The 12000-nt window shown below is 43.8% G+C and overlaps 1 long non-coding RNA gene across 1 annotated transcript; it reads right to left on the bottom strand.

Moving 5' to 3' along the window:
* Positions 1 to 9561: 9561 nt before the first annotated feature.
* Positions 9562 to 11425, bottom strand: LOC105516790. The gene is made up of 2 exons (XR_001002543.1): positions 11341 to 11425; positions 9562 to 9976 (listed from the first exon to the last, which is right to left on the bottom strand). It is a non-coding gene; the product is annotated as an uncharacterized LOC105516790 (long non-coding RNA).
* Positions 11426 to 12000: the final 575 nt, after the last annotated feature.

Below are 12000 nucleotides of genomic sequence, written 5' to 3'. Positions count from 1 at the left end.
TCAAAATGAATATAAACCATAACAGCCAGCAAGGCCAGAGTGCTTCAGTCCACAGAGTTTTTGATGATGGCTAACAGACCATGGTGTTCCTACGAGTGAGATAGACGAGCAGTCAATGAGGGTACTGCATGACTTGTGTAACAATTTAAAAACTCAAGAGCCGTCAAGGTTGATGGACCCACAGTTTCTAGATCTGAGCCAGTTCTCAGACCCCACAGTCTGCACCCTCTTGTGCAAGGATCCTGCAATGTCTCCCACACTAGTGAAGTGTTTAGGAGTTCAATGGTCTAAGGCATGTTGAGATATGCCCTGTAAGATAAAGAACAAGTTATTAGCCAGGCTCAGTGGCTCACACCTGTAATCCCAGCACTTTGGGAGGCCGAGGCAGGTGGATCATGAGGTCAGGAGTTCGAGACCAGCCTGGCCAGCATAGTGAAACCCCATGTCTACTAAATATACCAAACAAAAAAATTAGCTGGACATGGTGGCACGTGCCTGTAGTCCCAGCTACTCAGAAGCATGAAGCAGGAGAATCGCTTGAACCCAGGAGGTGGAGGTTGCAGTGAACTGAGATCGTGCCACTGCACTCCAGCCTGGGTGACAGAGTGAGACTCTGTATCAAAAACATAAAAAATGAAAAAAAATAAAACAAGTTATTACACCCTGTATTTATTAGGGCTGAGAAAGAGATACAGTGCTTAGTGAGCCTCTTTGGATTTTGGAGAACAATAAGCTGTACTGGGGAATACTTCTACCAATGTGTTGAGTGACTTAAGAGGCTGTCAGTTTTGTGTGGGGCTCAGAACAAAGAGCTCTGGAACAGATCCAAGCTGCCACACAAGGTGCCCTCAGCTCATATGATCTGCCGATCCAAGGGTGCTAAAGGGATCTGTGACAGATAGGGATGCCGTGTAGAGTGTTTGGCAAGCCCCATCGTAGAGTCATAGGCGAGGCTCCTACGGTTCTTCTTAGCTACCTGCTTCAAAATAGAACAACCCACTGTGTGAAAACCAGCTCCTGGCATTGCTATTGAGCCATTTTAGAGACTGGGCATTTCTCTCTCCAGCAAATGCCTCCATTTATTTCTTCCCTTTATATAAAATTCCTTAAAAGAATTTCCATATTCACTATCTCCACCTATTTTTTTCTATTCTGTTTTGAAACTACTTCATCTTTCATCCTCACAATTCCACCAATACCACTGTTACAAACTCACCAATGACTTCCATGTTGTAAATGCAGTGACCGACTTTAAGTCTTCTTCCTACTTGATCTGTCAGCAGCATCTGACCTATTTGGACACTCCCTCATTGAAACACCTTCTTCCCATGTTCCCCAAGACATCATTCTCTCCATCCTCTTCCTGTCTCACTGGTTATCCTCGTCCCCTTGGCTGGTTTCCTCTCATACCACAAACCACTAAATGTTAGAGGACCCAAGGCCAGTCACTGATTTCTTTTTTGCTTTTTCTTTCTACCTATACTGTCTTCTGAGGTGACCTTGTCCCACCCATAGCTTTAATTTTTCATGGACTGCCCACTTCCAAGTTTATATCTATGGCCCCATCTTCCCTCCTGAACTCTAGATTCTTGTATCCAGCAGCCCATTAGAGGTCTCCACTCTGTGAGGCATCTCAGGCTTAACAATTGCAAAACTAAATTTTGAATCCTCTACCTCCCAACCTGTTCCTCTACCAGCTTTCCCCATCTTAGTAAAGGTCAGCTTCATCCCTCCGGCTGCTCAGACTGAAATGTTGACTAATCTTTACTTCTTTCCTTCCAGTTCCATCCATCAGAAAATCTTGCCAGCTCTTCCTTCAAAATATTTAGAATCTGGTAAACCCTTAGTCTAAGGCACCATCATCTCTTGCTTAGATTATTGTATCCTGTTTCCATGCTTCCACCCTTGCCCTCTTCAATTTGTTTAAAACAGCAGCCAGAATAATCCTGTCTTGCTTCTGAAAACCCTCCACAGGCTTCCCCATCTCATAAAGAGAAAAATTCAAGTCCTCAGAGTGACCCATGAGGCCCACAAGGTCTACACAGTCTCTGCCTCTGATTCCCCTCTGACCTCACGTCCTGCCACTTTCCCTCCACCCTTTCCAGAACACCCCCTCTGCTTTGGACAGCTTCCTTCAGCTGGCAGCAGGCTTGCTCCCTCACTTCGGCTTCAATTGCCCATCCCCATAGATACCATCCCTGTCTATCTCTTGTATCCTCTTCATTTTTATTTTACTTTTCTGGTAGCATGTCTTGCCATCTGACATATTATATGTTAATTTCATTGTTTGCCTCCCCCTAGCCCGATAGATTAAGTTCTGGAGACAGCAAGAGCTGATTTGTTCTGTACGTGTCTATGGCCCCAGGACTTAACACAATGGCTGGAAGAAGATAAATGCTCAATCGATTTTTGCTGAGTGCATGCATGAATGTCAAATCCTTTGCTAAGCCGAAGGTGTAGGGGAGAGAAAATGCAGATCAAAAATGATCAAGACCTAGCCCCAACTTTTAGGACCTCCCAGCTTGGTACCCTTCCCCAGGGCACAGAGTGTGGTCTTTCATAGGCCACAACACACAGTTACAACCAGAAAAGTGTGATCAAGCACACCAAGTAACTGTTTTGCTTTTGCCCCCTCTCAACTTAGGATATTACTTTACTTCAGAGACTTGCCAGAGATCCGTTTGCTACAGCAAATTCAGATGTTAACACCCAAAACCACATATATTTTCTGCTGTCTTGTGAACGTTAAGGATTTCATGTGGCTGACCTGGTCGTAAAGATAGACCAGGTCAAGAGTTTCCTAGGTGTCTGAATGACATCACCCATGCCTCTCCCACCAACCCCCTCAAAAGTCTCCTGACCCTGCATAGGCAGATCCTGAAATTACACAATTTACAATGCATTGACCTCTGAAAGAGCAAGTCACGCTCCAAAGAGGGCTGCAGACAAAAGCGTTCCAAGCCAGATTCCTTGTTGACACTGGTCTCTGGTTACACCCCAGGCATAAAAAGGGAGGAAATTCTTTAAAGCCAGTGAATGCTTCCTTACCTTTGTCTGTCCCCAGCAGAACCCCTTCCCCCACTCCACCCTCCACAGAGGGACTCTGTAAGTTCAACAGCGCAAGTGCTGCAAGGGGAGGCATTTTCAGGTTACGCGCTATATATATATATATATATATATAGCTAAAGTAAGTTACAGGTCTTGTCTTATGTTATTCGCCTTGGCGAGGGTTGAAAGCCTTAAACAATTCCTCCCAAGCATGCCCTGTTGTGAGTCCCCCTTCCTGTCCAAAACCCTTTCTTGGCCCAGACCCTGGGAGTCACCTTTCTTCTTCTGGCCACTCCCCACTCATCCTCTTTCAGTCTCCTCACAAAACAGGGACTTTCCATGAGTCTAGGTCTGCCCTGAAGTTGCAGGACCACACCACGGCCAAGCAAGGCCTCTGCTCGGACCCTTGGCAGTTTCCTGAACTGTGAGTGTCCTATTTTTTCGAGGCCGGGGTCAGAGGGAACAAATGCAAGACTCGGATGAATCACCTCCCCCACCACTTGCCAACAGCTAGTTCTGTCCCTCTCCCCCTGACACCTGCCCTTTTAGCCTCGCCACCCTTCTCAGCACAACCTTCTGAAACGGGAAAAGTTCCCTTGTCCCCCTCAAAGGGCATGTGATGTGGGTGTGGTTCACTTCTTTGGTCCTGCTGCTCAGACCCCTAGTGGGAGCAGGCAGATGGGCAGGTCATGGGGAGCGTGGGTTCTGACCCCAGGACAGCATCTAGGGTTGAGTCTTTACAGCTCCTGAAGCCCCAGTGGGCATGTGTTACAGTGCATTCTTTCAGCTTTGCCATCTGCAGGCAGCTTGTGTTCATCAGCTCAGTTAGACTTATCACAAGGACAGAAGGCTTTCTGTATCCCAGGTTCTTGCCCTAGTGCACCAGAAAAATCGAATCATGTGTGGGCTTAGAGAATGAGTGCAAGGTTTTATTGAAAGGTGGAGGTAGCTCTCAGCAAATAGATGGGGAGTCAGAAGGGGGATGGAGTGGGAAGGTGGTCTTCCCCTGGAGTCGGGTCGCTCAGCAGCCAGGCTCTCCTTGGACCACCCTCCGCGTCATTCTGCTGTTGATGGTCTACAGCGTCCATGTGTTCTTCTGCCAGTGTGTTCCTGTCGATGTCCAGCCACTTGTATGTGCTTCCGCTGGTGTGTTCCTCTTGACCTCCCGCTGTTAGTCTATGTGCCCGCTAAGGTCTCAGGGTTTTTATAGGCACAGGATCAGGGTCGCGACGGGCCAGGGTGGTCTTGGAAAATGCAACATTTGGGCAAGGAAACAGGAGTGCCTGTCCTCACCTAGGTCCGTGGGCTCAGGCCCAAGGGTGGAGCCTTTGTCAGGGATCCTGCCTTTCTCTACTCAGCACTTCCCTGCACTCCTCCCATATCACTTCCACACAGCCCTGGACCTGGGCTAAGACGTAGCAGTATTTGCCATTCCCAGTTGGTGCTGTGGGGTTCATTTATGTCAACTTTATCATTTTCACAGAGGGGAAGACCAAACCCCAGGAAGTGGAAGCCATGTGTACAAGGTCAAAGAACCTGTTAGGGTCAGAGCTGGAATCCCTGACTTAGAGACCCCGGCCAGGGCTCCTCTGCAGCACCAACCTCTTCACTCGTGTTCCTTGGTGTTTTTCTGTTCCTGGTTCTTGCTCTTCTTGTCCCACATTTTGAATCTTTCTTGGAGTTATTGCTTCCAGGGTTTCCATCCAGGCCCAACCTACAGGAGCAGCTCAGTAGCTTCCCCCTGTTAGAATTCAGCCCCCAATCCTGTTCCCTCCCAGCATCCTCAGTCCATGTGCTGGGTTCAGCCTCCTCCACTACTCCCTGCTTGCTTTCCTACACATCCTATTGTGAAGAACTTTTAGTCCTTACAGCACGTCTATGTATAGTACCTCACGGACGAGAACAAAAATGAAGTCATCCAGGGAGGTGGATGATCTTCTTCATTTTTACAGATGTAGAGATTAAGATGCCAGGTGAGAGTGAATAAGTGGTGGGGCCCAGGCTGGGGTCTTCATGCCCATCACGATTTTCAAAGGTCTTTTATTCTCAGTGTCCTCTCCTTCTGTGGAGTGGTCCCAGGACACCAGCATCCCGACTTCTTCCTCTACACATTCATTTCCTAAAGTCCATTATCATATGTCAATTTCCAAGTTTCCAAATGCATATATTTATAATACTTTCCCCCAGACATCTCCATGCTCTCCTGGCACCTCAGGCATCTTAAGACCTCTCTGGGTATGCTTACCTCCCTCACTAGCTCATGCTGTCAGAGTTTAAGGGTTAAGATTCTGAAATCAGGCCAGGCCCGGTGGCTCACGCCTGTAATCCCAGCTATGTAGGGAGTCTGAGGCGGGTGGATCAGTTAAGGCCATCACCATGGCCAACATGGTGAAACTCCATCTTTACTAAAAATACAAAAATTGGCCAGGTGTGGTGGCTCACACCTGTAACCCTAGGTACTTGAGAGGCTGAGGCAGGAGAATCGCTTGAACCCAGGAGGCAGAGGTTGCAGTGAGCCAAGATTGTGCCACTGTACTCCAGCCTGGGCAACAGAGCAAGACTCCATCTCAAAAAAAAAAAAAAGATTCTGAAATCCTACAGACCCATATCCTGGCTCTGCCTCTTACCAGCAGTGTGACCTTGGACAAGCTATTTCACCTCTGAGAACCTTAGTCTCTTAATTTGAAAGTTGAGAGTATGATTATCTATCTTTCAGGCCATTGAGAGGATTAAATAAGAACAGAGTAGCACATAAGTTCCACTGTACATAAATGCTTAATTAAATATTCGCTGTCATCACCAACATCATCGATATCTCTTGCCTTCTAACTGTGCCCCCCCGCCCCCAAGCATGCCCTCCCACACACACAACTAATTTCCCAGGCCACCTATAAGTTACCTTTCACACATACACATATGCCTAGAAGAAAAATTAAGAAAATTTTTGGAAAAATTTTACTCCCATACAGAGACAAGTAAAAGAATGTTTTAAATTACTAAAGTCTCCCACCCTCCCATCCCTCATTGGCTCCCCACTCCAAAAACCCCAGTTGCAAAATTCTGATCAGGCTTGTGATTAGGAAATATATCACTTCCCGGGTGAAAATCCAACCATCTCCCACCTAGGAAGCAGGCTAGGCTCTAAGTTTACCAGGCTCCTTAATAGGGCCCAAACAGAGCAGATCCTTTCTGCAAAAACAGGTTAAGAGACTGGACTCTGAGATTCAAATCTTGGTTCTACACTTACTAGCTGTGCAACTGAGGGTAAGTTGCATAGCCTTGCTCTACCTTGATTTTCTCTGGATTAAAATGGGGATGAAATTGGACCCAAAGTTTTTCTGTGGTTGTGAGAATTAAATGAGATAATCTATGTAAAATAGTTAGCAGAGCAGCTGCCTGTAATAAACTCTCAACAAGCGCTAGGCACTCTTATTATTATTAGTTTTCATACGCTTTTTTCCTTTGCCCAAACTAGTTCCACAGGATCCCGTCACCACCACTTCCTCCTCGCTTCCTGTTTATCTAGTTATTTGCAAAACACCTCCTCAATGAAGCCTTTTTGTATTGGCTGCTCTGAGTGTGGCAGGTACACACCTCTTCTACAGCCCTTTCCACTCTGGGCTATCCGCATTTGTTTGTTTAGAGTTCTCCTTTACTCTCTCTCACAAGCATCACGAAGAAGACATGTCTCAAACCATTGCAAAGGAGAAAAGGGACCGAAAAGAAATTCTGATGCCCGTGCTGAAAACTCCCTAGACCTTAACTCAAGCCTCACTGTGATCAAGAAGCATCAGACTGACCCATCCATCCTCAGTACTATCTTTCCAATAATTATTTTAGAATATTTAAGAACCCCTATTGACATATTACATCTGTCTCCAGCTCCACCCCTCAATCAAGAATCTGATTAAGGGCTGTTTTGGCTACATGTTTTTCTGACATTCTCTTTTGAAATGGTTTTTTAAAGAAATTAAATTGTGGCTGGGTGCAGGGCTCATGCCTGTAATCGCAGCACTTTGGGAAGCTAAGGCCAGAGGATCACTTGAGCTCAGGAGTTTGAGACCAGCCTGGGCAACATTGGGAGATGCTGATGCTACAAAAAATTTTAAAACTTAGCCAGGGGTGGTGGTACGCACCTGTAGTCCCAACTACTCGGGGGAATGAGTGTGGGGTCCTGAGGTGTAAGGATTGCTTGAGCCCAAAGGTCAAGGCTGCAGTGAGCCGTGCTCATGCCACTGTACTCCCGCCTCCGTGACAGAACAAGGCCCCATCTCAAAAAATAAATAAATAAATAAATAATTCTTATGAATTTGTTTATCTGCTCTTTTGCTTTAGCCTGGTCTCTCAATGAGCCACAGTTGCTTTGGAAGAGCATACTGTACAGGCAGAAGAACCACAAAAACTAAGGCTAAAGACAGCCATAAAAGCATAAGCCTGCATGTAACAGTGACAGGCTTATAAAGCACACTCACACAACACCAATCTTGGCCCCAAAGACCAGGAAATTTTATTTGCCATTAACGGTGCTCTTTCCAGGAATTGGATGCCTTATGGCAAAAAGGAGAGTTGTTTTCCCACACCACCTCCTCCTCCCCACCCCCCGCCCCAAACCCTGTCATTCCCACCAAATTCATACTTTCTCCCTGTCTCTTACAAACAGGGTCATAGTTCACATAAACAACTCAAGGCAAAGATGAGGGAAATGCAACATCTCCTGGAATTGATACTTTTGCATTTCACCAAACAATAAATACATGTCATATCCTCTTTTGTTTGTCATGGCACTAAAAAGGGAGGAAAATCTCAATTCTGCTAGTTTCTATCTGGAATACAAACGACAGGCGCCAGGCTTCCCATCTCACAATGAGTGCCTTGGAGAGATGGTGGTGTGCCAGGGGTGGGGGAAGAGCTGTTTTTAAAGAACCCAAACAAAAATTACAGAAACTGCAAAACCCAAACGTTTGCAGCATCTAAACTGGCAGAGAAACTGGGGTAGAAACTTACAGTCTGCACTAACAACTACCTGAGTGGCCCAGAAGTACAGAGCTCTCTGAGCTGAATCCTGTGAACTGCAGGTGCAGGTTACAGACAGGAGGTTCAGCTGTGGGAATGTGCCAAGAACTTAACAACACTCAGCTGAAGGGAACCAAGTTTACCATCACAGCCCAAACTTGAATACAGGGGCGGCAAATTCCATAGGATTTAGGCATAAAAGAAGAATTGCCATGTTTTTCCATAGGCATCCATTCAAATACGCATAATACCGTGTATGGAAAGGTGGCATCAAGTTTACTTTTCACCGAGTGCATTTTCATGATAGAGTTAACTCTTCAGAGACAAAATTCTGCATGCAATTTAGTTCTCCAAACATTATATCAGAATCAGTCCAATCTTCATCAAAATAAAAACAGATCTGTTTTGTTTTAAGAATGTTTACAAAAACTTGTATATTTAAAATACAAGTATAAAATGAAGCAGTCAGAAACAAACCACCACTCAACCCCATCCTAACGTAGATCACGGTTTTGCCTATTTTAATCTCTAGATTGACTTGTAGTGGTGGAATGAATTGAGGAAGTTGAGAAAGGAACTAATATAGTCATAAGCCTTTACAACATGTAGGTACCACTGAGCTACTTTACAAACACCCACAGCAGCCCCATGAGCTAGGTATTATTTTTTATTTATTTATTTTATTTATTTTTTTGAGGCGGAGTCTCACTCTGTCGCCCAGGCTGGAGTGCAGTGGCGAGATACCAGCTCACTGCAACCTCCACCTCCAGGGTTCAAGCGATTTTCCTGCCTCAGCCTCCTGAGTAGCTGGGATTACAGGCACCTGCCACCATGCCCGGCAATTTTTTTTTTTTTTTTAGTAGAGATAGGGTTTCACCATCTTGGCCAGGCTGGTCTCGAACTCCTGACCTAGTGATCCACCTGCCTTGGCCTCCCAAATACTGGGATTACAGGCATGAGCCGCCGCACCTGCCTCTGAGCTAGGTATTATTATTCCTGCTTTACAGATGACACTGAAGCTCAGAGAAGCCAGGTAACTTACCCAAGATCACACAGCTAGTGAATGGCAAAGATAAGATTCAAATCCTAACATTTGGAATTTTTCCTCCCCATGTTTAGAAAGAACCCTTGTATATCACTGGGTATCCCAGAGCATATGATGAGAATCTTGGTAATAGTTAAACCCTTGTTAAAATGATATGGTTTGTAGTCAGCTTTTACTATTCATCAGATAATGATTTCTGGGGAGATATTTATATATTGTATTTTTTATGTGTCCAATTTTAACCTTAGAATTTACCATTGAACTTGCAATACTTTTAAAATATCTGCTCTAATATAAAGACATTTTTACATTTTCTGTTTTTATTTTTTATGGCATAGTTCTAGAATTGAAAGTGAAAAATTCTATTTCAGCATGTTCTCTGCACCTCCAAATTTTCTTGGCTATTACCAGTAGTTCCTTATAGGCAAACATATGAGAAATCTCTGAAGAGCAAATTCAGTTTTGAAAAACAGCTAATGATATCAAAGAAAAGTAGGCACTGGAGGATACTTTCTAGAAGACAGTATTAATATAGCAATACTTTAGGAATAACGATGAATCTGTTTAAACACAAAAGTTCACTAACCTAATCAGATCACTTAGAGGAATAAGTGCTTTTCCCTGTCTTATCCTGAGATCATATTGTCATTTAACCTATTTTTAAACAAACAAAAATTTTTAAACATTTTCTATCCTTTAAGCAAATCTTCTTTGCTTGGCTAAATGACAATGTTCAAGAAATGCCTGCCACAGAAGCATAAAAAATCCTTGGCAACATTCCAGAAGAAATTCACCCTGCATAATGTGTTCCAGCAAATGCTCAATAGCTTTCTGGTGAACCTGCTGGCTCAGTGTGCACTTGAGCAGGATCTAGAGAGAACAAAAGAAAAACTGATAGACATTTTCCTTTTTGTCAGTCTGGTGAAGTAGCCTGCAGCTCATTTTAGCAAACTTTCCCAGCTTGGAAAAATGAGCATGCGTATAGCTAACTTACGAACCCTGCCCTGGAGTCTGGTGCACACACTGTTGTTGTACTACTTTTGATTCCCTGAAATTCAAGTATAATTATGTTGTTTGTCTTTTCATCCAATAAAATGTGCATTAGAATTTGGTTCACTTTGGAGTGTATTTGTTGAGATGAATCTATTCTTTCAAACGACAAGTTAGTGCTTTCATAATGAGAACACTTTAGATTATATAAAACTCTTAATACAATATTAAAAAGAGGTAGACTGGAGGGACAGACTTCTTTAAAACATCTCAAAAGTGTGTTCATAATTGGCTGAAGCTATTTCTCTAGATATTTACGCAAAAATGTCACCGAGTACAGACGTAAAGACTTTAAAACGAGATCCATTTCCTTTCTATAAGGTGAAATAGATGCATATTTTTAATATTTATGTCTCTTTGCAACTTTTTCTCAGGATGAACATTTCCTACTTCAAAAAGAAAATGGTTGGACATTTTACAGGTCTGTTAAACTGCAGTGATACATTTGGCCCAAATTCTCTCCCTGGGCATGGTGGGAGGGAGAGTTGGGCGGAGCGGGCACAGCGTGTGTATTAAAAGCCTGTTTGACCTTAAATGCCCTCAATGGAGGCCGGGGAGGATGGTTAGGGAGGTAAAATTTTTTCCATTCATTGTTGTAGAACAGCAGATAGTTCTGAAATAAACCCATTTTGCAAGAGAGAAACTAGATCCAACTGCCTAGGAGAGAATTTACACCCTGGGGAAAGAGCTGAAGGCACTAGAACATGCCTCCACCACCCTCCCATCACCAGTCAGCCAGCCTGTTTTATACAAGGCCTTTTTCTGATTCCTTGGGGCCAGTAACAGGGTCACTTGGAGGAGGGAGCAGGCGGGCCATTGGCTCAAGGTTCAAAATGTAGTCTTTGGATGGTCTCATAGAGACATGCCAACAAGAGTCAACGGGAAGGATTCATCACACAACTTTAACAGCTAAATATAAACATTAAAAATATACTGTGCTTGTGCTGGCTGTAACATTCTTTTGGCTTTCTTCATTTTTTACTATGCTGGAAACTCAAAAAATGGAAAGACCCAGCTCTCTGGACCTCCGACTACCAGGAAGTCATGTGGTCTATTAGAAGAAGGCAGGATATTTACAAAATCCTCAACTGCTTTCTGCAGAAGAAAACGGCCTCCAGACTCCCAGTCACCAGAGTAAAACACCAAATACAAAACCAACACAAAACACGTCAAACTAAGGATACCTTCGACTGGCTCCTTCATCCTGGTCTCCTCTCTCTCTCCAAAGGTTAACCATGATCATCAATTCAATGTGTTTTCTTCCAGAGCTTTAAAAGGAAACACACACACACATACATTAAAAATAATGTTATTATGTGGGTTTATAAAACATATTTTGGTGGACATTGGATATTTGTCTGTTGATGATCTGATGTATTCTTCTGACTTCCCCTTCTCTGATTATACCGGATTACCCCTTAGTTGTTTCATGTATGTGAGGTCTGTCTCCCAGACCAGAAGGTAAATTTCCAGACCTCTATGTCCAGCATGCATTACAGAATAATTTTTTGAATGAATGAACTTTGCGTTTTTGACTCCCTCATAGATTAATAGTAACTTTGGACTCAACAGAGGCTTAGCAAATTCTATTTATTTATTTATCTTTTTCCCTTTTTCAAAGAGAAATTTTGTATTTCAAACCAGGTTCATCTAAAATCCACTTTCTTTCCCAGTCTAGATTTATGGCAGTCAACATCTCCTTAAGATGTTCCACACCCTGACACTAGGGATATAATAAAGGTTGTGCCTTTTATTACTATTATTTTATTTGAGATAGCATCTCACTCTGTCACCCAGGCTGGAGTGCAGTGGCGCAATCTCAGCTCACTGCAACCTCCACTTTC

Source organism: Colobus angolensis, unplaced genomic scaffold (assembly GCF_000951035.1).
Source record: "Colobus angolensis palliatus isolate OR3802 unplaced genomic scaffold, Cang.pa_1.0 Scaffold29, whole genome shotgun sequence".
NCBI classification, from domain to species: Eukaryota; Metazoa; Chordata; class Mammalia; order Primates; family Cercopithecidae; genus Colobus; species Colobus angolensis.
The sequence above is the reverse complement of the archived record's forward strand: the minus strand, read 5'-3'. Positions and strand labels throughout refer to the sequence as shown.